The 27,856-nt window shown below is 45.9% G+C and overlaps 1 protein-coding gene across 1 annotated transcript in view; it reads left to right on the top strand.

The window, feature by feature from the left end:
- The first annotated feature begins 11,713 nt into the window (after nucleotides 1-11,713).
- The window catches only part of LOC144152254 (uncharacterized), a 298,440-nt gene continuing 282,297 nt past the window's right edge, over nucleotides 11,714-27,856 (top strand). The window contains exon 1 of the mRNA XM_077683490.1: nucleotides 11,714-12,015. The gene's annotated coding sequence lies outside the window, so the exon portion shown is untranslated. The remainder of the gene's footprint in view (nucleotides 12,016-27,856) is intronic.

Genomic DNA, 27,856 nt, shown 5'->3' with positions numbered 1-27,856 from the left:
TTTAAGAGCACAGGTATCTTGAATATCTTGAGATATCCCCAGAAACAATTGAAAAAGAACAATTTAACTAAATAATTCAATGCTTCCGCAAGGTCCGTTTTAGCAAGAGTTTTTCATCAATTACCACTTCAGAGACGGTGTTTGGCGAGCTAGCTGTAGAAGGCAATCGGAGCGAAAATTTGGCGCCTTACTAAACAACTGGGGGCAAACTTAGCTTGGCTGAATGGGTCATGGAGCGAATAATGATAGGAGTAATGCTTAGAGGCAGAAAAAGAGCCTCCTGGATCACGGACAAAACTCTAGATCATCATCATTATCACCACCAGCCTATCTACGCCCACTGCAGGGCAAAGGCCTCTACCAGGGATCTCCAATTATCCCGGTCCTGTGCTAACTGCGACCAAGTTTTCCCCGCAAACTTTTTGATCTCATCTTCCCATCTAACTTTCACCGCCCCGTGCCACGCTTGCCTTCTCTAGGGATCCACTCTGTTACTCTTAATGACCAACGGTTATTTTGCCTTCGCATTACGTGCCCTGCCCACGTCCATTTTTTCTTCTTAATTTCCACTAATATGTCCTCAACACACGTTTGTTCCCTGACCCACTCCGCTCTCTTTTCCCTTAATGTTACGCCTATCATCTTCCGTTCCATTGCTCGCTGAGTCGTCCTGAATTTAAGTTGAACCCCCTTAGTGAGCCTCCAAGTTTCTGCCGCGTAGGGGAGTAGCTGGTAAGATGCAGCTGTCCTACGCTTTCTTCTTCAGGGACAATGGTAGGCTGCCATTCATTATTGGACAAGGCCTGCGAATGCACTCCACCCCATTCTTATCCTTTTAATTATCTCTGTCTCATGGTTGGGATCCGGGGTGACTACTTGGCCTAAGTTTATGTGTTCGCCTACCACTTCCACTGCCTCGCCACCTATCTCAAGCTGAGGTGCTCTCCCGAGGTTATTAAAGGGGTCGTGAAGAGAAAATGCATTTCCTTTGCTTACTTTTGCCTGCACAAATAACCTTCTGAGAACATAAATTCGAAATATTCTCACCATCCATTGCTTCTAGAATTTAGGAGACGCCTTTGGAATTCTCGATTTGAGGCGCATCGCGAAAGCGACCATGGACGCATCGTCGGGCGGCAGCGCTACTAACAGTGACATCACAGTAAGAGCTTTCGAGAGTTAAACCAGTTAAATGCTCTTTAAGTACATTGTTCTGTACAGCTGCAAACCCGATACCTTAAAAATAATGCATCCTTTTTTCGTTGCAATACAGTTTTCTATCGGCGTGACCGGTGTCCCGACCGCTTCAGTTGTCTGGCAACCATTGTAGCAGAACTCATACCTACCGGTTGTTTGTACGGTTTGTAGTCAGTTTCCTTGCTGAAGTTCACGCTGATTTGCCTAATTGTCTTCGCAATCTTACCTTTTCGGTAACAAATGGTGCAACACCACTCAAGCAAAAAAAAAAAAAAAAAGTGCCCCGTGTGCGATTTGAAATTGCGGCCGCCGGGTCAGCCCAATATTACGGGCAGCTTTTATTGCAGTCAGACACTTTATCAACTATACTATCGACGAAAGAAGTGCGCGCGCGGCACGAAATTGCGGAATAAAAGCTGCGTCGCATTCGTAACCCGGCGCTCCGGTGTGTTTCCATAAATTCTAATCAACCGAGAGATTTAAATGCCAACTTACTGTTCAAAGCTTCAGCAGTATGCCAAAGCGGAGCATACCCAATCAACGAAACAGCGTTAACAGCATTATTTATTGGAGGAAACAGGAAAGCAACCGAACTGCGTCATGGTGGGACTGGGCGACTCGGCGCTGCATTGCTGCTTCTCGCTAGTAAATTGTCATTTTAAGCTTTCGTTCATTTATCTCGTCCGGTCAGAAGTTTCACGTTCACTCAACTCATATTACAGGCTCCGTGATACAGACGTCGGTAAGCCTTTTCAAAAATACCGGCAAGCGGAAAGACAGTTTACCCGCCGCGGTGGCTCAGTGGCTAAGGCGTTGCGCTGCTGAGCACGAGGTCGCGGGTTCGATTCCCGGCCGCGGCGGCCGCTTTTCTGATGGAGGCGAAAAGCAAAAACGCCCGTGTGTACGAGATTTCGGCGCACGTTAAAGATCCCCAGGTGGTCAAAATTAATCCGGAGCCCTCCACTACGGCGCGCCTCATCGCCTGCGTTGCGTCGGCGCGTTAATACCTACAATCAAATCAAAGACAGTTTAGACTCGTGCGAAACACCGTAAACAGTTTACAAATACCTAGTTTACTTTAAACGTGGTTACTTCTGCCTGCGCCACTCGCCCGCGTTGTTGACTGAAAGTTCGACCATGCTGATCAGTCATATCAGAGATCAGACATATCCAGTTCAGTTGCACGACAAGTTTCATCATGGCGCCGATGTTGCAGCTTTAGCTGACCCTTTGCGAGCACGCTCTATGCCGACATGTTGTGCAGGGAGGGTGAACTCTGATTGGCTTCTTAGCAAGACGTCACGACTCACTTCACGAGTTGAGGAGGAAAGCTTCGGTGAACCCGTAACTGCATTTTTTCCCTATTTGCCGATATCGGGCAACGAAACGGGTATGCATTGTTTGTTTATCAAGGTTCCACTGTTACAGGTTACAAGTACCCACACAATACAGTTTGAAAGTCTCTTCACGAACCCTTTAAATATTGCTTTACTTTTCTGCGTATTAATTTTCAGGCCCACGATCCTACTCTGCTTGGCCAATGCGGTAATCATGCTTTGCAATTCGTTGCTCGAGTTACTTAGTAAGGCAACGTCATCAGGAAATCTGAGGTTACTCAGGTATTCTCCATTAACCCTTACACCCACGTGATCCCAATCTAGTGTTATGAATACCTCTTGTAAACATGCTGTGAATAACCCTGGAGAGGTCTCCTTGTCTAACGCCCTTCCTTATAGGTATTTTACTGCTCTCCTTATCTAGGACGATCGTAGATGTGGACCCATTGTAGATATCCCCTAGTATTCTTACGTATATGCTCGTCTACGCCCTGATTCCGCAATGCCTGAATGAGTGCTGAGGTTTCGACACAGTCAAATGCTTTCTCATAAACTAGGAGTTATCTCTCTTCCCTCATACATTATGACAGAAGAGAGATAACATAGTTGAAATTGAGAAAAAAAATAGACTTGGGCCAGGCATGTAGCAAGACGAACGGACAACTGTTGCGCCAGGAGGGTAACGGAACGGATGCCGGGAGACGGGTTGAGAAGAAGGGGAAGGACATTAACTCGATCGACAGACGAAGTAAGAGAATTCGGAGGCAAATAATGGACTCGGGCAGCTCAGGACAGGATCCAGTAAGGCCTTCGTCCTGAATTGGACCTAGTTAGGCTTCTGATTATGATGGTGATCCTGTCACAAAAGTTAACGCATCCTGCTTTCGGGCTATTTAAAATCACCACAAAGAAAGGAGAAAATATTATGCGAAGTTCAATTGCTCTGAATCAGGATTCCTTCCCATTTTAAAAGTATCAGACAAAATTTCCTCGCAAGCAAGGAATTAAGGCCCGTTGGGGCATAACCGGAAGTTGAACGATATTCAAATAATTCGATTGCAGTTACCATTTTCTGTACTACTTTATTTAGCACTAATCAAGCTAATACACCTCAGCAGCAGTCAGTGTTTAAACATTTGAGAATTTTAACCGATGTCCTGTACAAGTCTGCCCAACTTAAGCGGGAAGTGGATGGGCGATACAATCTTCTGCTCTGTCATAGAATTGACAAATAACGTGCCATCCGTAAATCAGATTTGCCCTGTGATGTTAAAATTATTTCGCAAGTGCAATATATTTTCCTCGGAACGTTTTCGAAGAAGTGCGTATTTTATTTGGCAGCTTTTTGAGAAAAGAAATAAATACTCGATATAGCGAAAGAAATCGAAAGAAAGGGTTGTACGTGCTCAGCCAATCTCTGTCGTCCTAATGACACTACTAATTAAGCCTGGCCTCTCCGATACGGTATACCGTGGCGGGCTGCCAGAAAGCGGGAGATGCCGTTCGATATTGTCCAGAGGGGACGGCAGGTCAATAAGGCCGTGCCCGTGCAACGAGTGTTCGTAGCACTTGTTGAACTATCGGTTGGAGAAGGCGGAAACGTTACGGGATTGCTGCTTCCAATCAGCAGCAGCGCCGGAACTTGGGAAGCCCCGAAAGTTGATTTGGCGCCCTGGATCGTTCTTACAAAAAAAGGACACTGTTTCACTTTCGCCCTTGCACGAACCACGCGCCCCTCTTCCAATATATATATATATATATATATATATATATATATATATATATATATATATATATATATATATATATATATATATCAGTGTGTCGAACCGAAAAAAATACCGGTTCGGTTGTTACGGTTCTGGTTCACGTGAACTCATTTCGTTCCAGTTCAGTTCCGGTTCGAGAAAATCACGTACCGAACCGGTTCGCGAACCGGTTGAATTATTATTGAAATTAGAAAAAAAAACAATTACAAGTTTAAAACGACAGTCAAATCAAAATACAAACAAAAATTCAAAATGCTGCTCGAGTAGTCTCCAAGCGAAGTGGCGCAATTTCAAAAGAAGCTTTAAACAATTACGAGATATTAGAAAAACAGATGAAGTGGCAACGATTTACCACCTACTCTCTCGCCCAGACTTTATGTTGTCCTAGCGACTATTCATAACGCCACCGACAAGAGATATGACGGTAGGATATATTTTCTGCCCTTTCCTTTTTTATTGAAATCGCAATCGTCGCTATGGAATCGCCCATCACGCTAACCTTGAAGCCTTAAATCTAGGCCTGCGTACTGACGCGTTCAAATACCAGTGCTTAATACTAATGGCGCACATTTTTTATCTTTGTAACAAAATAGAAAAATACTACAACAGGCACATAAATACTACCAATGAATTAGATTATTTGGTCATCCTGAATAATTTGTTAGCAGTCACCTTATCCAATGTGTTAGGGTCAGTCATTTTCCCCATTGGGCTAGGACTGCGAGTTAGTACCCGGGAATCAAAAGGCTTTCTCCCTCGCCTGCAACGGTGCGGAGTACCTTAGGACCAATGTCCGTCCGCGTCCATCCGTGCGCACACCACCATCAAGCGAAAATCAAGCGAAGTTCGATTTGAGCCGTGAGTTGAAGTTTCATTTAGGGAATAATCAAGGTGCAACTCACCGCGGCTCAAATCGCATGACGGTCGGGGCGCAAATCCGATGTCACTCGGGGCGCAACTTGGATGTCATTTCCAGTCCCCGTACTCCGCACTCTCGCCATAATCCACGGAGTGGAGATGCTGCCATTTTTTTTAATAGACCCTCATTAATTCGTCCACAGCAGTACTCCCCTCCGGAACGAGTAGCAGTAGAAGTAATTGTAACGAGTTGGGCAGTCAGTACAAGTGTACCTTCGAAAAAAAAAAAGCAGATGTGAAAGTGGCAAAACTGTAGAACGATCAGAAAAGATGATCGCTGGGCGAATGGGACAGTGTGAGGTACCTGCCTGCCTTTCTGCACGTGTCATCTGCTTTATTACTGCTTCTGCTCCCAAGACAAGGTCGAGGGCTGCAGTTTCTTGCGAACGGATTAAGTGCGCACCTTAACAGTTTTCCCTGACATATGTGTTGTTATTTGTATCTTTAAAAAACGAAACTTGTCCCCTGTACCGTCCTCAAAAAACTGACCACGGAACTCACTTCCTTCGCATTGATGACACGTTTGGTTGTAAAAGGCAGGGCAAAGAAAAGTATGGAGCAATATCCACGTTTTGGTGCTTTTTTTTACTTATTCGGTTTTACTTACTTTCAGCGTAATATTTTAAAACAACGTGATTGGCTTTTTACTTTTTGTTGTTTTCCGTGTAAACACAATTCAAAAAACTGGCGCATTTGATGCCCCGTGCTATATTTCTGCTCCGAGGCACAGCTTATGTTGCAGGCCGGCAGACTTAGTTTAACCAGCTGGTGATATTAAACGTGGATCAAAATCTCGATATTCAGAAAAACGGTCGCGGGGAAGGGAGATCGAGGTCAGCACTTGTGGTCAGCAGCAAACGGCGTAGCCACTGAGCATCTCCTGCGCTAACACGTCAAGTATTAACAATTTGCAGGTGTTGGACCTTTTAAACAAATTGTGAAATAAAAAAAGTTTGCACACATCGGGTGTGGGCTTTCGCTGTTGCGCAGTGGAGCACTCCTGCAGCCTGTCCGCTCAAACAAAGTCACAGCTAGGGAAGGGCAAAGTCGTTTTATATCCCCTGCAAGCTGCCGAGAATGACATTTCGTTTGGTCAGCTTGCACTACCCTCGCGCTTCCCGCAGCAACAGACCATTGCTACATTGGTGCTCATTCATTTCCCCTGTTTTTACATAGAGTGGGATAGTGTTGACTTGTCTGGAGTGGAAAGTGTGCGAGCGGGTACGAAGTTGATGGTACGTGAACGAAAAAAAGGCCTGAATTGCATTGACTGTGCAATATCAACAACGAAGTGTCGAACCGTTTCGGCATAAACCGGTAACCGTTATTTCTTTTGTAGGTTCACTTCCGGTTCGACACCTTGATATATATATATATATATATATATATATATATATATATATATATATATATATATATATATATATATATATATATATATATATATATATATATATATATATATATATATATATATATATATATATATATATATATATATATACAAGCCGGGGTTTTGTAACGGCTATTCCACAATGGACCATATTCACACGATCAATCAGGTGTTAGAGAAATCCGTGGAGTATACTCAACCCTTATATATATCTTTTATAGATTACCAGAAGCCAACCCGCCGCGGTGGCTCAGTGGCTAAGGCGTTGCGCTGCTGAGCACGAGGCGCGGGTTCGATTCCCGGCCGCGGCGGCCGCTTTTCTGATGGAGGCGAAAAGCAAAAACGCCCGTGTGTACGAGATTTCGGCGCACGTTAAAGATCCCCAGGTGGTAAAAATTAATCCGGAGCCCTCCACTACGGCGCGCCTCATCGCCTGCGTTGCGTCGGCGCGTTAAACCCCACAATCAATCAATTACAAGAAGCCACTTGACTCTGTCGAAACATCAGCAGTCACTCAGGAATTGCGGAATCAGGGACTACACGAGCATTAGGTAACAATGCTAGAGGGTATCTACAATGGGTCCACAGCTACCATCATCCTCCATAAGGAGAGCAGTAAAATACCTATAAGGAAAGGTGTCAGACAAGGAGACACAATCTCTCCAATGTTATTCACAGCATGTTTACTAGAGGTATTCAGAACACTATATTGGGAACAGGAGGGCGTAAAGGTTAGTGGAGAATACCTCTGTAACCTCAGATATGCTGATGACGTTGCCTTGCCAAGTAACTCGGGAGACGAACTGCAAAGCATGGTTACTGCACTGGACAAGCACATTAGAGTCGTGTGCCTGAAAATTAATGTGCAGAAAACTAAAGTAATGCTTAATAACCTCTAAAGTAATAAAAATTAATGTGCTAATACTAAAGTATTAAAACTTAATGTGTAGATAGGTGGTGAGGCGAGGGAAGTGGTGAGCGAATACCATCTTAGGCCAAGTAGTGACCCCGGATCCCAATCATAAGGCAGAGATAATTAGAAGGACAAGAATGGGGGGGGGGGGGGAGGGTGCATTCGGCAAGCATTCTCAGATAATGTAGCCTACCATTGTTCCTAAAGAAGAAAGTGTATGACAGCTGCATCTTACCCACGGGGTAGAAACCTGGAGGCTCACTGAAAGAGTTCAACTTAAATTGATGACAACTCAGCGAGCACTGGAGCGGAAAATGATAGGTGTAACATTAAGGACAAGGAGAGAACGGAGTGGGTCAGGGAACAACCGCTTGTTAGGGACATATTAGTAGCAATTAAGAAGAAGAAATGGGTTTGGGCAGGGTATGTAATGGGAAGGCAAGATAACCGTTGGTCATTAAGTGTAACAGAGTGGATTTCTAGAGGAGGGAAGCGTGGCACGGGGCGACGGAAATTGTTCGCAGTTAGCACAGGACCGAGATAATTGGAGATCCATGGGAGAGGCCGTTGCCCTGCAGTGGGCGTAAAGAGGTTTATATATATATATATATATATATATATATATATATATATATATATATATATATATATATATATATTTGTGTTGATATATGTAATACGTTGTTAACTCGAACTCGCATATCTCGAAAAATTGGCTAAGTCAAAATTTTTCGCGGCACCGAACCATTTCCTATACGTCCCAAGTACTTATTGCCCTTTATTTCGAAGTATTTTTGGGCCAAACTGCGGATACCTCGAAATCTCGACTGTGACCGGAACGAAAATTTCGCCGCCGCGGACCATTTCATAAGATTCGCGCCATGCTGCCGCGCCTAAGTACTTCGATTTTTTTCTCGTTTAGTCACGCCTACCCCAAAACCGATGTTTTCCGCGATCGTGAGGTCTGAGCCTAGATGCATATCAACTTCGTCAAGCAACCTTGTGGCATGTCATGTGACGGTAGAGACTTGCGCAGAGGTACAGTGCACTAGAAGATAGTGTGTCATACCGGGAAAAACCCAATGGAGAACGCGGGTCCCTTTTGCGATGAAGTGCCACAAATTCCAGCCGGTAAACGCCTCTTGTGTGTTTTTTTTTCTTTCAAACCTTTACAAAAGCAAGATTGGAAGCTCCTGTTGAAGAGCTGGTAAATACTATCGACTTTTTTTGCAAAGAACTCGATATTCCATGGCAATTCGCGCAACTCTGCTTATCTCGAAATGTTTCCAGGTTTTTACTACTGCGAGTAACGAGGTATTACTGTATTACTATATTACTATTACTATTACTATATTACGATAGGTATTACTATATTAGAAAGGAGCTGCCCTCACCCCTCCGTTCTCGAAGCGGCGCTGGCTACCACCCTGGAAAGTCGAGGCGAGCACAGCCTTTTGGTAGCTTAGTTGGCATGGCATCAGGCCGGTATTCTGAAGGTCGTGGGGTCAGTTTTCACCTGGGCAGCACGTTCTTCTCCACTTTCTTTGTTTCAGACATTTAACAATGTGTATGTTTCAACAAGCAAGAATAATAGACCAGAATGCCTTCCTTGGTGTTCTTGGCTGTCTTCTTGGTTCGTCCAACGAGCCTCTAATTCATAATTCTGATTAGCAGCATGCCTCCCTCCCTCCATCTCTTTCTCTCTCTCGTGCGAGGGGACGATGCGAAAGGCGAATGTAAGTGCGTGGTTGGCGAGGTGGAAATGTAAGTGAGTGCTTCTTGATAAAACAAAGTTTATAAATCTCGGAGAGATTGCGCTCAATTATTGCCGGGGTTTTTTAATACGGCAGTGTGTGTCGTCCCCATCATTCCAGAGGTACGGCAGAATCTCTACGTTTTGGATTAAGCGGGGTAAAAAAATCACGCACACTAGGTTGCAGTTTCAAGGGAATACAGCGTCAAATGCTACGCGCCAAAGCTATACAAAAAAAAAAAATAAAGCAAAAATGTTAATCGGGTGTAGGGCGGCGAACGGAATGGTGAAAAAGCTACACAAGGGAAAGGCATTTGACCAGCCGGATCTAGGTCAATCGGGCGGAAGGAAAACAGCTTCCTTTGGTCTGGATGTCACCGGATACAGCTCCTTTGCATCCACCTAACTTTTCAAAGGAAATGAAAAAGAACAAGGAAATGGAAGTGAGTACGAGTGCATGCACGAAAGAGCAGCGAAAAGACGCGGCATGTCTCGGTGCGCGGACAGAAGATCGTACAGCGATAACAGTAGTGTAAATAAAGGCTTGAACCCTTTTCATGGCTGGTATGCGGAATTCGTAGTGTTTGCTTTCTGCTCAGACACGCACAAGAAGCTTGTAAATGTATAGTGAATGCCAGTGGCGAACACCATTTTCATTCCGGGGTAGGGGGGAAGGGGGGGGGGCGGGGGAAGGATAAAAAATGGAGGAGTGGAGGGTGGAAGAAGTGAAAAATGATGAGGGATGAATAAACCTTATTGGAGACCAGGTGCTGATGTTAGGGCACCCGCCTGGTGGGAGGCTTCCTTGGCCATCCGTGCGCTCTCCACCAATCGTCGCTGGTGTGGAAGGTCGGAGCTGGTCAGCAGCTCCACCCACTGCTCATAGGTAGGGTTGGGGTTAGGGGTGAGGGAAGGGGATTGCTGGCACTCCCATACAATGTGGTACAGGGTGCCTGGGTGGGGGCAGGATTTGCATGTGGCAGGGTATTGGGTGGGACACATGGCATGTAGCAGGGTGTTATGTGGGTAGGAGTTTGTCTGTAGTCGCCGGAAAGTAGTAGCTTCATCGCGTAGTAGTAGCTTCATCCCCAAGTTCAAAAATTGCATGGCTCCCGCATCTCCACCCGTGTACCTAAGCCGTTCCTGCACACTTCCACTTGGCCATTATAGTATTACAGAAATGCCCACGTGTGTACAAAAGCTGTGCCAATTTACTAAACCGTAACGTTAGAAAAACAGTCTTTGTAAGTTCTTGGCAATTGTTAATAAAGAGAACTGCGATGGAAACCCATCACTGAAGAGTAGCACCCACTTTCAAGTCGTTGCCGTTCTTAAGGAAGTGACTGCGGAAGGGTGCGGTGATAATCTGCGTTGGAGAATGCATGCGGGTGAATACTGCGCCTTAGGCGCTAAGTTCCCGATAAACGATTTTTTCAGCGCCTTCTCCACGCCTAGCGCGCCGTTTCAGCCCCAGTGCTGTCTATTGCGCGACGCGGAAATGCGGACACAGAACACGCTGACGTTTAATACATAATAAATGCACAAAACGAAACGCTGGGTGATTTGAAAGGGCTAGCCTAAAGGCGGAAAAACAGTATTTGCCACTGTTACGCGAAAATAAAGCACCGGGAATGTTATCATGCAGGCAATAAGGGACAGGGATCAGCAAAGCTTATTGACGCCACAGTGTAAGAAATGGTCAGCAATAATCCCGCTTAGAGGATAAAACTGCTTACGGATAAACAGAGGCTTCCAAATGTGCTTGCGCTTACGGTACACAAACATTCAATAAAAGCGTAGATGGAGTTGGAAAAGCAGCCAATGCAGCAGCCGGAAAGTGGTTAGCGGTGGAGGGATAAAGTGCGCACTGCAAAAGGGGCGCCTATATTAAACATTCCACGACAAGCTGAGTTCTCTAAACTGCATACATCAATACTGCCAGGGAAAGGATTTGAAGTTGGCCGGGAGGGGGGAAGCTTGGTCGCCGCTCGGAAGTTACTACGGCTCATCCTAACGGTCACTCAAATGGCACACTGGGCGAATTTCGCAGCTGCGTCCAATCGCCTTTCGTCTCGGCTGTCATCGCTAGCCCCCCTCCGTTCTGGGGCTTTCTTTGCAGTCTTGCTTTTCGCCTGCTCATTGGATGAAGCACTCGAGCGAGGGGAAGAACTTGCCCTCTTCTTCGCGGCCCCCTTTATTCGCGCCGGCGAAGCCAGGTGGAAGGCAGGCCCCTTCCCGGTTATTTCCTTGCCCGCTTCCTCCCCTCCGCGGCCGTGCCTCCCTCGGAGCGGATCAATACGGCACCGGGCTCCAGCGTTATCGCCCCTCGGAGCTTCTAGCGCATGCGCCGAGGAGGAGAGGCAGCTGATCGCAGCGCCGCCCTGGACAGCCCTACGAAACGTAAACAAAAGTGCTTCGAGGCTCGCGAGCAGATTCAACACGTAGCGTGCGACCCGTGCGTCAATCTTCGGCCGCTTGAAAAGACGAGACCGCGGCCTGACGCGCTGTACGCAGCGCGCCGTTCAAAAGAAGCCGCCTTGGGGCGCGCCTGGGCAGCAGCTTCTGCCGCGTTGTCCGCGCGCTCGCACGAACGCCTTCTTGCCGTCAGCAAACAGCAACGAACTCCAGCGTGTGACTGCCCCGTGTTCGGAGCCCGGCAAGGAGCGTCGGGAGCCGACCTCGACGGCCAAAAGTTCGTCGCCTCGTGGCACGCCGAGTGAAACTTTTTTGTTCAGGTAAACCGAGCTCCTCTTTCACTCTCTGGCCAACTGCCCGCTCTGCGTGATAGGTGCTGAGCGTTCGCTGTAAAGTTTAACACATTTATTGCTTGGCTTCGGCTCTTATGGTAGGGGAACTTGACTACCGAGAAAAGAACTTTCGACGACGGCCAATTATTTCGTTCCTTCCGCTAAAACATATTCCGCTAGGTTCAATAACTTCGTGTCGTGGTGGCATGATGGCTTTACGAAAAGTTAGGAAGTGGGGGAGAATTACAACGTAGATGCGTGATGTCACTGCCGTTCTGTCCATGCAAGGCGACCCACGAAAACGGTCCGCGAAGGTGGGGGCACACCGTATGCGCGAATGAGGCTGGGTGCGCTAAGTGCAGCGGGTCATGAGTGGCCGTGTTCGCGCAGCCTGTTAATTAGCGTCGCTGCCTATCTCTTGTATTAATTGGTTTACGCAACGACAGCAATCTAGAAAAACTGTTCAGCGTGATGTGCCGTACTCCCAGTTGTCCTGCTCTTTGTAAAGACTAGTCTAAGCGCAAGCTGTATGGAATCAAACGATGAAGTGATCGCCGGTGTATGCAGCTATGCAAATATATGGGTACAGGTATAGATTTATCTATATATAGATATATGTATCTATTCTATTAATGTGCCCGCACGCGTGTATGTGTGTGCTTGTCAATGTGTATATTTAATTAGTTCACCTTCTTGCCATTTTTCTTTCGCCCTACGTCGGCGAGAAAAAAGTGGCATCAAGACACCTTGAGTTGTGCGGAGGAGTGCCATGCGATCAAAGAAACATTTCAGTCTGTGTGCCATGAAGATGCTACATCGCCGGGTATTTTGTAGAAAACAGGCTTAATTTCAGAATTTTCTGAGGTAACAAAAATTGCTATCGGTTTGTTTCGTTGCTTGAACTCGCGCGTTTTCTCGTATATCCACAAATTCTGTATGTTCTTCTATGTAAATGTTTTAAGTTGCCACCGGTCGTTGCTGGTACCATTGCAGCGGGTGTGCTTTTGATGACTTTGGCAATGACTGAAACCCACCACGGTGGCCAGTGGCGATGGCGTTGCGCTGATGAGCCCAAGGACGCGGGTTCGACCCCGCCGCAATGTCTGCTTTTCTCAAGAAGGCGAAAAGCGAAAACGCCCGTGTGACGGGATTCCGGCGCGCTTCAAAGGTCCCCAGGTGGTCAAAATTAATCTGGATCCCTCCATTACGGCGCGCCTAATAGCCTAGGTGTAGGCGCGTTAAACCCCACAATCAATCGATGACATAAGTCGACAGGACTGGACTGCAAGAAATCCTCGTACACTCTAAGGCAGTGTCTTGCTTCAGCTTCACTCCAATGGCCTGAAGGGATCAGCTCGTGGCGCCAACTATATACAATTTGACTCAAAAATATGATTGGCGTTGTGGCACTGCGCATTGCGTATTGTCATGTCTGCACTGCGTGATGCCACAACTCACACTGAACATCAGTTAAATCGTAGTCTCGGCACCGTCATTCGCCGGAGTTTAATTTCAGGCTCCATGGATTGGTCCATGGAGTGCATTGTGGTCAAGCTGAACCACGGGATTGTCTCGGAATATAGGTACACTACGTCACCGAGCTTCAGGATGAACAGTGAATGTTAGTAACATATATTTTCACAGTGTCCATTTCACAAACTGCGGGCAGCACAGTGGATGCTACACAGTCCTCGACGTCCCCAACACTCCGCCCACTCAGCCACCGAGACTTTGGTCATGTCAACGAGACTTTGGTCTCGTTTGGTCAACGAGACTTTGGTCAGCCAACGAGACTTTGGTCATGTGTCCTCGGCGGTTTTACACGCGGCTTTTTTTACGCACGTGAGATGTTGTGTACGGGCTCATGGTGAATGTTTAGCATTTTCTGGAGTCTTCGCGGTGACCCGTGTACCCCGGTCCGGTCATATTTTCAGAAGGAAAGCAAGGTGAAAATGACTTGAAAAAAAAAATATGGAAAAGATTGAATCTTGAGGAAGCGGGGACTGAGAATTAAAACGGAATGAAAGTAAGTGTGACACATGCAATGCAAGTTGGCCCGGGGAGCAAATTGTACAAATTAAGGCTGTGTTGGGAGGAGGGGCGCAAATGGAAGCGAGGGGGGGGAGGGGTGCTCAGGTGTCCAACATAGGGCAAGACAAATGGGTTGTCGCGATTTTGTTTGGTTGCACCAGATTCCTTCAGTGCTTGCACTAACCAACCAATTCGCGATCCAAGCAATCACGAAGGATCTGAAATCGGGTGTTGATAGCTCATATTTTTTATGTCGTTGACTTTCCTTCATCGTTCCCAGCGACGCAGCCAGCACATGACGAATGTACGAAGATGGCGATATATAGGGTGCATTTACAGGGCTTTGGACCGCGCGGCGGCGCTACTTGCGCGGCGGCGACGACGCCATACTTGAGGTTGCTCTCTGCCGCGCGGGCAGTGCGTTTCCCGACGCGAAACGTGGTTCGCGACGTGCTGCTGGCAGGAACGTTCGTGTGGACGGCGTTTTTTCTGCATGATTCGAGGGTTTGAGAATGCCTTGTCGTAACGAGTAGTCAGCATTGTTTTCGCTGCGAAATTCCGGATGCGCTGTTCACATCTCCTACAACCGCAGACCCGAAGCAGGCCGAAGGACGAAAGAAAGCGCGCCGGGTATTTTTTTTTTTTCTTTTGCTGTTTCGAAGCGAAGGCCAGGGCAGTGCTTGAAGACAGTATGATTTCGCGCGACGAATGCAACTGTCCAACTGTTTGACAGGCGCGGCCAGCGGCTATCTCGCTATCTCGACGTCATTCTCGCTATCTCGACGTCATCCCCTTGCGCCGATTTCCTTATTTCCTGCGTTGCTTGAAACAACCGTGGCTCCAGTTGAGAAAATTTGTTCACCCAAAGCTGCGAGGATATTTGATGCGGTGGTGGCGTGTGAGATGAGGACCTGGTTTTACCGTGCCACCGAGGCATGTTGCGCGCTTCTTGGGGAGTATGGGAGACGGTGAGGTGCTCTGGTGACAGTGTTCTGCGCGTTGAACGCACGAAGGTCATCCATTTAAGCTCCTAATGAAGCGGAACCAGTACGCACAGGGTCTGGGTGGAAACCATCACGAGGTAAGTACGTGATAAAATTAGGTATGGTGGCGACGACAAACATCACGCCGATGATTTTCAAGTGTTTTCTTTTCGGTGACGACGAAGCGTAAATTATAAGCAGAAAAAGGTTATGGAACACACTTTCGCTACTTCGAAAGCAGCGCAGAGATGAGTGACAAAGAGTGCTCTAGTTTGTCCCTGCATACGTTTTCGTCTCCGTGCGCTGTTTTCTGAAGTAGTCAAACTGTGTAGCCAGCGTCAAGCTTTAGTGTCCGGTCACCCAACACGCTAGGTCATTATAGAGAACAGTCGAAGGCTACGAAGAAGAATTGGATGCCTGCAATTATCTGAGAAGCGACATTGAATGTACGCGTGCGTTCACCTCAACACTCGAAGGAGCCCATGTTGAGGCTGGGCGCCCGAAATGGTTCGTCTCATCCATAAAGTACGCCGGCTGCCTTAATTTGTGAACGTTTTAAGCACTGCGTAATGTTTCAAACATGTGACGACGTGCGAGGTAAAAGTTCCGACGCCCATCGTTCCGGGGCCCACCTGAATGAAACGGACTCCAACAGCTAGATTCGGTACTGATAACTTCTTTGGTAATTCGTCGAATAAAGACAGACCGTCTTCAATCACTGCCCTAGCCATCGCTTCGAAACAACGAAAGGAAAAAAAAATACCCGGCGCGCTTGATTTTGTCGTGCGGCCTAGGCTTCGGGTCTGCGGTTGTAGGAGACGTGAACAGCTCAGTTCGGAATTTCGAAACGAAAACGCTGACTACTCGTTACGGCAATGCATTCGTAAACCCGCGAATCACGCGGAAAAAACACCGTCAACACGAACGTTCTTGCCAGCACCACGCCGCAAACCACGTTTCGCATCGGGAAACGCGCTGCCCGCGCGGCGGAGTGCACCATCATATGACGTCGTTGCTGCCCCGCAGGTAGCGCCGCAGCGCGGCCAGCGCCCTGTGAATACACCCTATATTGAAGGGCAATATCCCATGCGGCCCCGTGTAATGAAACTAAAAGAACAACGGACAACTAGCTTGTCGAACAAATTATGCAAAAAGTAGAACAGTTATGTGGGCATTTATTTTATTTACCTAACTGTTAATCAGTCAAATCTAAGTTTTTGTATTTCATTCTCCTGTAAGTTAAAAGCAATATAAATGAGTATTTTCGTTGTGCACTTAAATAAAGCGGATAGCCTTGTGTTCATCTTCTTTCTATTTTATCATGGTTTTCGTGTGGGCGTCCCAAGGAGTTCAATCAAAGTTCAATCAATCAATGGAAGTTTTATTTCCACCAATGTTCTTACACAGGGGAAAAAAGCGGATGGCGAAAAAGCTGCAACAATGCAGCTTGACAGGGCACCGTCCGCCGATGCGGCAATGACAGCAATGACGACACAACAATTTCCGGTCACTTACGACGTACATTGAAAAAAAAAATGATTATGCAAAATTAATAAAACAGTGAAAATTTACAATTAAAAACCTACAAAAACATATATAATATGCGGGCATCATTAACAGCCAGAATGTCAACTTCCTGTCTATGCAAGTGATTAAGTGTATTTGGAAGTGTATGCTTGAGTAGCTGCTGTCCATGATGAGTCCGTGACGATGGGATCTTCCAAGGTGGCTTATATCGGTGTGAATATACATTTACGGTTTCCTGTAAATGTGCTAGGTCCAGAAAAGTGTCTATTTTGCCTCGTTTAGCAGACCTATATGTGCGGATAAGTTTATATTGATATATGTATTCTGCCTTTACTATTTGGTGTTTTTAAAATAAGTCCTTAGTGTGAGCTAGAAAAGGAACATTCTCAATTGCCCGAATGACTTTATTTTGCAGTAATGCTACTCTATTTAGGTTTTGCAAGGTGGTGTTTGCCCACACTAAAGCACAGTAGTTAAGATGTGAATGAAACAGCGCCTAGTATAAAATGATGCCAGTGGTTTCTAAGGAAAGAAATATTTGAAGCTGATGACCTAAATACTTTGCGTTGGTAGGCTCATCTTTCAAGGTGGAGGATGAGTAAAAAAAAAGGACAGGGCAATGAAATAACGCATAACAAAAATATAAATACCAGGTACGTCACCCACTTTCTATCATTAGGAATTCGATCCGCTGAGTGCTCCCACACCGGAAGATGGTCGGAAGAACACACGATAATTGAGGTGGACGAGAGGGGCAGTTTCTGTGCTAGTGAAAGCGTTCTGCTGAGTCCTTTGTGAACATTACTAAAAAAAAAATGTCGAAGACTGTTCAACAAAGGACAGGGTGCTCGGTGTCGTATACAAGATTTTTGAGCTGAGTGCCCATCCCCATGCATTGGGTAGAGGAAAAATCTACTGGAACGAGTCAGACGCCAATATCAATTCACTTATTTGAAAATTTGTGGTGGAATGTTTTTTAGAACGTACGAAAAGAAACGACGACATCGTCGCCGACAAACATCCACAAGACCAGCCGGGGCAATGGCCACGTAGACGACTCGTGTACGGCCAGACGTCTCTTTCCCCGCTAAATGTCCCCTTTCTATCTGCTTCCCTTCTCAGTAGCCAGATAACCATTGAAATAAAGAGACCCGACAATGTATCTATTTAAAACGCACTGAAATGCTCACCTAGAGAAATTTCCAGCATGCAGCTGCTGCCACGGAGGCTGCCTTTAGTGACAAACCGTTAGGCGCAGGCGGCTTTTCCGAATTTCTGGGGCGGTCATTTCCTTTGAAATTTCTATCCACTCTTCCTGCACAATATTTGGAAATGTTTTTTTTTGCCAGTCCAAATGTTTTGTTTAATTACGGGGCTTCTAATTCGCCCCCAAACTTCCTTCACCATGCTGCGCGTGTGGTCTTTCAAACTTCATTTGTTTAAGGTGTGTTCCAAGACGCACGAAAATGAACGTACATGAAGCAAGTGGTTGTCTTGCATATGTTGCCTTTAAACAGCCCTGTCGTTGTGGCTACCCTCCTACAAACTCGCGTGACGTCTGCACAATCTATTCGACACAGCAAGCTGCAAAGCTTTCCGAATGACTGTGGTTGCCTTAAGTTCCGAATGACTCTGGCGGCCAGCTTAGTGTCATCGTGTCGCTACCTAACGAGGCCTGAGACTCTCTCTCTCTCCCACCTCCATAGCATTTGCAAGCATCCATTCGCTTGGTATCGACTGTACGATGTGGTGCGCTGTCGCTGCCGCGTATCAGCCTTCACTTTTCCCCTACCCTGCTCTGGTTTGGCGCATAACAGCCTGTGCTGTCGCAAGTAGCTATTGGCCACTTCTTTTTCGGCTGGTAACGGTGTTTTCGTGCTCACGAGCGACACACCACGATGCTCCTTACTGTTAGGATTTTTATCGATGTCTACTTCACTCAAAAGGTCGGTGTTGTGTATTCGAGATCTGCACCCGAGTCGTCGTCTGGGGTTCTCTAAACCAAGCTCGTGTAGCTATTATGGTTTAGTTTGCTTAAATAAACACACGGCTTCTTATCTTGCTGCTTACTGTCTGGTATATATTGCCAGTTCTTTATAAATAACTACACATCAATTGTCCTGTGGCTTCATTTCGCATCGCATGTTGCATATTATGCATGCTTGCATTGACATTTCGAAGCCCGCGCATTCATTATCTGTGAAAAGTATTATGTACATTGGTATCTAAATGAAAGATACCAAATTTGTCGAGGCCAATCGCTCTTGTTACGCGACGAGAGCGATGCCGAGCGACAAGAGCGACAGAAATCGCTTTTGGTAGCTCCAGTCGCAAGTGCGAACCAGCCTTAATGTGGTAACAATGGAAGGCATTAATATTATTCATAATAACAATAACACTACTTTTATTATTAATAATTGTTTTGTACATGTGAGGGGGTGAGAAATTTTCTGGGCCCCGGGTGCAAGTTTACCCAGCAACGCCACTGAGCCCGATCAATACAAAGGTTTGAGAATCGAACTTGCCCAGTGCCGGGACGTTCGTGCTCTTGTAACATTCTCGTGCGCGAAATGGCGGTCAAATGATGGAAACCATTACCCAGGGTTTCGGGGGGGAATCGATGGCGTCACTCGATGGGAGGGTCGGCCATAAATTGTTCATAATGGTTCCCTCTCACTCACTAGTGAGACGAGAGGCGTGATCGGGAACCCGCTGCTCGAGAGGAACGGTGCAGTTCCACTGAGCTGCTCGCGTGCAAGGAAGGCGCACCCAGTAATAATGCTTCGAGCATAAACAAAGGTTACGGCGCCAGTTTTCCTGTTGTCGGGGGCTTTTTTGGGGGTGTCAAGCTTGTTCTTCGTCAGCACTATAGGGCGGGAATTCTTTCGTGCGACTGCACTGAGACGCAATTGCGTTACCACAACGGTGTAAGTCGAACCTACAAGAGCAAGTTCAAGCTTCAAGGCGACGTAACATTTGTCCTTTATTTTCAGTTTTATTGTAGCATAAATATAAAATATTTTACCACAGATTAATAGCGGAGCGGAGTTATGGTATCGGTACGACGCACGGTAAGAGGTGGACGCACCGGTGCGTGCGCATAGCCGGTGCCAGCCATCGTGCGCACGCGCATTCGTACAGGTAGATTATGTGTACAGTAACGGGACCGGTTGATTCCCCGTTAGGCTATAACTACTTATACCTTGCTTCATCTGCTATGTTGTTCGGCGTGCTTTGGAAGTATTTGTTTGCATTGCAGTAGAATATTGCTGGCAAGTGTTGTCGCCGGCCTTCGAGCAGTGGCGTACGCGGGGGGCGGAAGGGGGGGGGAGGAAAGGGTTGTAAGGGAGTGGTACTGTCCCCCTCCCTCGCAAATTTGCGGGTTCTACAGTGTGTATGTGTGTGCACGCGCGGAAACCGGAGGAGGGGGTGGGATGAGGCCGCTGATTTTGCCTGTCTCCTACTTAACAACTGCCCATAATTATTTTTATATCCCAATCGATGCACCAAGCATTCGCGGCTCTGACGTCTACTTTTGCGCCACCGATTAGCATCGATTAGCAATGCCGTTCAAGAAAAAAAAATAAAGCAATAGAAAGGTTACGAGAGTACACGGCCACTGCACCCCCAAATTTCGCGTTTTCTTTATTGTTAAAAATTATTCTGTTTCCTTATTTTTGTTTTTTCATTCCTTGTTGTGTTCTCCCTCTTCCTGATGATGATGATGATGATTACTATTGGTTTCCCCTTTGAAGCGGGGTGATGACATGTCATCTTACCAAAAAGGACTAATATAACCATGTTTTACACTCTTGGTTTAATACTAGCGCTGCTTAGGTCAGGCACTAAAGCTTATTAGGCCCGAAATACTTTTTTCCCCTGTTACAGGTGGTAACTGTCCTAGGCAATATTCCCCTCTCTGCTTTTCGTCCACCAGCATTCTAATCTTCTTTTCGTCCCCTCGACAGCCTTGAAGTTAACTTCCTCTCTGATACCCTTAAATCCTAGGGCTTCTGGAAGCCCAATATTCCCTTCATGTAGATTTGGATGGATACCCTCACATTCTAACACTATGTGCCGCATAGTTTCTGTTTCTTTCCCGCAGACCACGCATACCCCATCATTTTGTGAATACTTCCCCACAAAACTCTTAGTTCGCAGGCAACCTGCTCTAGCCTCAAAATGCAAAGCACTGCCCTGGGAATTATCGTAGAAATTTTCCTTTCATATGTTCAATTTCTCAGCCCTGTACATCTCTAACGACGTTTTAGCTTCCATTTGTTCCCTCCATTTATTGGTATCAATCTGTCTTGCCTCTTTTTTGGTTACCTTGGCTGTTTTGGATTCTCCACTGTTCTTTCCGTATTTCATCGTTAGCCTTCTGGTCTTTGTTAACCACTGCGTGTCCACGCTTTTCAAGTATAGGTACCTATAAACCTTAGCTGCCCACCTTGGTTGATCCATTGCCCTCAACCTCATCTCAAAGCATATTTTACTCTGAGCTTCTATTTTGCGCTCCCTCCCCCCCCCCCCCCCCCCCATCCCCCCACACACACACACCTGATGGTATTTTGCGTACGCCAGTGCTCCCAGAACTGGGATGCAAAATATAACAGAATGTGCAGGCAACGTTAATTCACCGCACTAAATACGAGTGAAATACATCCCAGCAGTAAGAGACAAAAAATGGGATAAGATTGGAAAAAGTACCCGCTGCGTAAGATGGAACAAGCTATAAACACGGCGGCAAGATATCGCAAAAAGCCAAAACTTAGAAACCTACCGATAAAACAGGAGGACCTGAAATTACAAATATGTGCACACTCAGAAAACGCTAGGTAAAGTTCGGCGCAACCAATATGCGTCTTCGCCGAAGAGGTAGAGGCCATGGCGGTTTTATTAGAGTAGGCCTCAATGTCGACAAGATAAAAAAAACTTTTCACCAGCAAATTATTTGGTTTGAACTTGGAGCCAAACACGCACAGCTGCCTACGCCGAAATTCTCTATGCAAGCAAAAATGAATTGCTGTTATGAAGCCTGTCGTATATATGCAGTCATGCATAGTATGAGCTACAAGGCTCATGTGTATTTAGAGCTTTATACGACTTTTGTGTCGTAGCCGGGGCTGAAAATCAAGTACGCATAAGGTGCAGAACATGCTAATGCCTCAAACCGTGTGTATATATATATATATATATATATATATATATATATATATATATATATATATATATATATATATATATATATATATATTTCTTTTTTCTTTCTTCCGTATATAAAAAAAATGTTAACAAAAAAGCCTAACCACATTCTTATGCCTCCTTTGGCGTTGTAGACTGCCGACCTATCTTTCTGTATATATATCCATATATATATATATATATATATATATATGTAATGCACAAAATCTCATATATGATAGCCAGCTGTGGTGGCGCAGTGGCTAAGGCGTTGTGCTGCTGATCCCAAACACGCGGTTTTGACCCCGCCCGCGATGCCGCTTCTTAGAAGAAGACGAAAACGAAAACGCCCGTGTGGCGAGATTTCGGCGCACGTAAGTGATCCCCAGGTGGTCAAAATAAATCAGGACCCCTCCACTATGGCGCGCCATACACCGAGTGCAACTTCGGCGCGTTGAACTTTATAGTACATGAATCGTATATATAAAACTTTCAAGCTAAGGTTTATTATTTTGAAGCCAATATCTTCTGAATTTTAATAAGCGTTGCAGGTCATACGCGGCTGTAGACAAAACACGCTTTCTGGTCAAAATCTTGCCTTAACTAAACCCCTGTGCACTATGATGTATTCTTCACCGGCAGAACACAGTGCACATGTAGCCTCTTCATCCCGAACCACATCCCATGGCGTCGTCAAATTAGTGCTAAGAAGCAGAAGGTTGTGTGCACTGCGAAGTATCACAATAAATTAAATATAACAGCACTGCAGCCGTGTTCTACCGCAGTATTTCAATTAGCTTCGAGCCCCGTCCTGGTGGCCAGTACAGCTCAAATACGTGCTGAGGGCGAGTTTGGAAGCTCCATTTTCTAGAATGGTAGCTCTTTTATTTTTCTACTGATGCAAACAAGAAAAAAAAAGATGCCTAATGTTTAAAATTTTGTCGCTTATTAAAACGTGTTTTGGAAATCTTTTTGGGGTGCTTCACGCCTTGAGGTGTCCTAAATTTGTTGTATTGTCAAATTAAACGAATAAATTATACTTGTCGCCAAGTCGTATAATTCCCATGCAAAATATTCTCCGCAGTATAATTTAAATTCTCTTTCCGTTCTCAAGAACTTCGAGATGCTACTGTGACAATGAGAACAGCGAAGCGGCGCTTTTCTTCTCTAAGGAATGTTGTGACTTAGAAGTGGCTCTTACCTCTGCAGCAACTGAATTTTCAAAATACCTTGAAGAGCAGTAGTTTATTAGTTAATTTTTCTTCTTAGCGCGCCAAGCGCGGAACCGAGCGCGTGCAAGGCTATATCTCAAGCATTCCAGAGCTTCTAAGGATGGCTTTGGCTGGTCTTAAAATCTGAAATGTCACTACTGATTCAAGCGACGCATATGCTTGTAGACGTTCCAGACGTGATGGAACACGTGTGCGCTGCTTCTGATGCTAGGAACTGTCGCTATTTGGTTGTAGCTTGAAAAAAATTTCAGACAACATTTTATTGATCGCTTTGCAAAGCTTGTTGAATGAAACTTTGCGCGTATTGCTCCTAAAAAAGGTACATCCTTGGCTATTTATTCCGAGCGAGCAACCCGACTTCCGTTACCAGGCGCGATTCATCACTCTGCCACGGCCGCGTTCGTCTATAGCACAAATTTCTGTTTAGGGCGACAATACCCACTAATCGAGAGCCTACGCATCCATTACTCCTTTTCTGATAAATAATAGTGATAAAAGACGAAAGCAAAGTCTACTGCTTTGTACGGCTGCTTCTTTGTATAACACTAAGAAGGAGAGAGCCGGATACAAAAAGTTAGAGTCTGGCTTTAACGTGCCGAAACTTGGGCTGCGAGGCGCGCCTCAATGAAAGGCTCCGGTCAGAAGCGAGCTCGCACAATAATGATCAGTGTGGTAAAGCCTCAGAATGGGTGCTGAACAATAGTCGTCTGTCCAGTTGCTTTTTTACACCTTATTTTGAGGCTCAACCACGCCGTGCCTACACGAACTATGTCGGTGTAAACTTCGGCATCACTTGAATGTGTACATAGCTCAGCACTTCGAAGCAGAAGTGCGGAGACGCGGGGGACAACTATTACATATACACAAAACTCAAACTCCAGTAATTGGTACCTAAACCTCACCTGTGCTATGCAGTGAGCCCAAATTAGAACGCTCGGGACCTTTAGCGTTCGTCCAAATGTCGTCCACATGGGCATTGTTTACCCGCTACATGTCACCACTGCACACAATTAGGCGCTTTCGTTCCCGTAAAAGTGTAAGCCCCCCCCCCCCCCCCCCCACTCCCATACATTACACCACAGCAGTGGAGGGAGCTGCTGACCAGCTCGGTCCTAGCCATCCAGCGTATGCTAGTGGAGAGGGCCCATCTCGCCAGCTAGCACCCCGAACTGAGGACACCCGTCACAGAGAGAGCTCCCGGACATCGCGCTTGCGATTAATTAAGGTTCATCCACTCCACCTCTTTGGACTAACAGCTCCGGCTACTGCAAATGCACTCCGCGGCACTGTGCACTTGGAGCGCCCGCGGTAGGTGGAGCGAAATACTATAATAAATAGAACTGCATAAGGAAGCGGGAAAACTGCGACGGGGGAAAGGCGACATGGGAAGGCGTGCTACACCCGAAGCGCTGCACAGGAGAAGCCTAGATAATGCACTGTATGGCGATCCCGTAGTTCAGCTTCAGTAGAAGGGAAAGTTGAGCTAGTTGGATCTGATTCATGTTTGAAGCGCAGACAGACGAAACACAAGAAGACAACACGAGCGCTCGTGTTGTCCCCTTCTTGTGTTTCGTCTGCCCGCACTTCAAACATGAGTTCAGCTTCCCCACAATGCCCTCGAGGAACTAATCTGTGCCTCTAACAAAGCTAATTGGGCGAATGCCAGTAGCATGCCTACCATTTGGAGCAAAAACGTGATCTTCCCTGTGGCATTGCGCAATGCCTAACGCTGTGCTTTTGCAGCATGCCACCACGCAGATCGAATTGGTGAGTCAAATCGCATGCTAGACACTGTCCTTCACCTATACTGCATTGCTCGATGCATGGATTGGCAAGCAGAGCGCGCTGCGGTAAACTCAAGCACAGCTAGAACTGTCTTATAGTGTAGTTTAGACCAACTGGGAAGAGATGCGCACGTGTTATGTTATGTTTGTTTTTTGCATGTATCACGAAGACAGTGATGAATACGGAGCATCCAACTCACGACCTCGGGTTTAATATGCCTCGTGATGCCATCCGGTGGACGAACGTCGACAATAGAATTGCTATTGTCATTGACGAACCGTTGTCCGACGTTGCTTTGTTTTTGAGCGTATTTGCACCAGGCTTGTTTTTGTTACTGTAAAAAGTGATCGTCTCATGAAACCTGGGGAATCCTCGACAAACAGGGTCACGTAAGACAACGCCACTTACGCCAATCGGCCAGTGTCCTGTAAAACAACTCCAAAGCGGCGGAGTACTGTGCAGCTAAAACAAGCATAGTGCGCCCAGTACCGCATCGGTACTTCTATACTTACGTGCGTTTTTGTAACTGTCATTGTTTACCGCACCATTGTTACTGCTGTAAAATGAATATGCATTACACTTAAGCGCAAATAGTTCGTTCGGAAAGCCTATAAGCCGTGCCTAATTTGCGTTTACTTTTTCCGTCCTCAGCCAATCGCACAGCTGAGCTCATGTGACATCAGATGTTTTGTTGCGGGAAATGAGCTAGTGGGTCGCATGGCCATACCGTTTTTTCCTAGTTATGTAGCTTATTTGAGCGAAGTGTGCGTTAACGGTGGAGTCAGTATGATTATATCGAGGCAATCTTTCGAATTAACATAATTTGTGTTTTGTCCTCATGGCTCCTTTAAGTTTCCTCGAGCGTGACAGAGTTCCGAGGCAGTGATGATAAAGTGCAATCAAAACTTGACCAATTCATAAGAAAATAAGTGTTCTTAAAGACGCGCCATTGCCAGCACCCACAAAATTTGGTTAAACTCTTCCAGGCTTCTTCCAAACTCTTCCAAACTCTTGGGCACTCACAAAGACCCACACCCACACATTGATATCGAAATAATGCATGTTGTTAAATATAAAGATGATAGTTCGTGCGCGCACCTTACTGATGTATGTATACATATGCATTATCTTCAACCCCAGGGGAGTAAGATTTAAAATTTAGCCAAACAGCTTGTATTTAATTATACCGTGTGTTTTGTTTTGGGATGCTATGCGCTTGGGACGTTATGAGCTTTTGTTTTGGGACGTTATGCGCTTGTGCTTAGTTTCTTTTATTTTTCGTTTCTTAGTGTTTGTTATTTCGACCGTCACAGTATTTTTTTTTTACTGGGTGGGTGTAGCGTCGATTACGGCACTCAGAGAAAATACCGTCTTTTCACCTGTACGACCTACTTGCTTGCTTGGAAGCACGTTAAACGTGCGGCGAATAATCGGCTAGTTCGAAATGTTTGAGTAATAAATCTCACTCTTTTGATGCGGAGGCTAGCCTTCCTTAATTTTATGTGCTGACTTTGCATGCATGCATGCGTGTGTACGTATGTGAGTTATGGGTGGGCGATTGATCGATTAACCTTCCGATTAATCTATTGATGCTTTAGATGCGATTAATTTTTTTAACCGGTTAATTGCGTGAGGTCATGTGAGCAACATGAACCAAGATTGCCATGTTGAAGTTCTCCACAAGCATGCCGAGGATCATGCTCGTGGTTACATAACCGGCCTTACGTCACAACAGGAAGCGATGCAAGCCTGCTCAAAGATGACACTGATCAACCCGCAGGATGATAGCGAAGACAGGCGAGAAAACGGCCATTTTAATAGAAATACAAGGACCTATTCAAGGCACAAAAATCGGCGAACGTGCACTCACCCCGCGTTGGCGTTGGATGGACTAACTGACGTAAGTAAACTCGAGTTAGGGGTCGGGTAAAGGTTTTATACCGATTAATCGGAAGGCTTTAATATCTTAATCAATTAATAGCTTGTGTTTGTTAAAAAGAAAGATCACCAAAAGAATATTTTAGTAATAGTCATAAAAATACACTGATAATAAACTATATCAGTATGCTCTTGGGCCTGTTCACAGCTTTTCGTAGTGGTTCCAGGGAAACGGAGAGAAGTGCACTAGTGATATTATTGAGCTCGGCAGGGAGCTCACCTGCATACAACTCAGTGAGGGTGGGGTGGAGTAGAGGAGGAGTAGAGGGGAGTGAGAGGATAGAGCATAGTGTTGAAAAGACTGAGATAGAAAGGAATAGTTGAAAGATAGGGCTAGGTCAGGCTACCACATCACAGATGTAGATGAGCTAACAGATCATCGCCATGGCGGTGATACGGGCGGGGCGCTCATAACCACGTTCGTCGCGCACTATTTCTTGAAATGACACGTGACGTAATTGCAGAGGGCGTCGATTAATCGCGGTTTACTTACGCAATAGTTGGTTTATATAGCGTTAAAACGGTGGGGGTGCCCGCTCACTATTTTTTGTACCATGCATATTTGTATTTAGAGTAGCCATTTTCCCGCTTGCCTTGGCTATCAGCTTGCGGTTTTAATCACTATAATTTGTGAGCATGCTTGCACCGCTTTTTGTGTTGTTGTTGTGGCGTTATACAGGTTATTTAAACACGAATATGACCTTCAACACGCTTTCGCACTATTCAAACGCGGCACCCTTGTTTCATTTCGCTAACCTGATTTCAACCGACTAACCGATTAAAAAAATTAATCGCGACTAAAGCATTAATCGATTATTCGGTAGGTTAATCGATCAATCGTCCACCCCTAAAGTAATCTACGATTGATCATCAGCCCTGCCAATTAAGGAGAGGACATCGATGAGTGTCAATGTTCCTCATTAGGGAAATACTGTGAATGACAACAAACACATTGATAAGCGTCCCGGCCGCATCAGCCCCACGCATTATCAGATTACCTCATCTCGAATTTCTGTGAACAGGCTTAGAAGCATGCTGATTCCCGGAAATGTTAACAAACTTCTTTGCCAGCGAAGCAATGAAAACTCACTATGAATGCCAGGAATTACTCAAACTTGTCCGTTCCGGCCATGTGACAATAACAACACC

Source organism: Haemaphysalis longicornis, unplaced genomic scaffold (assembly GCF_048455015.1).
Source record: "Haemaphysalis longicornis isolate Haplotype H1 unplaced genomic scaffold, Haemaphysalis longicornis Haplotype H1 scaffold_1, whole genome shotgun sequence".
In the NCBI taxonomy this organism is placed as follows: Eukaryota; Metazoa; Arthropoda; class Arachnida; order Ixodida; family Ixodidae; genus Haemaphysalis; species Haemaphysalis longicornis.
Note: the sequence above shows the minus strand (reverse complement) of the source record. Positions and strands in the feature narration are given on the sequence as shown.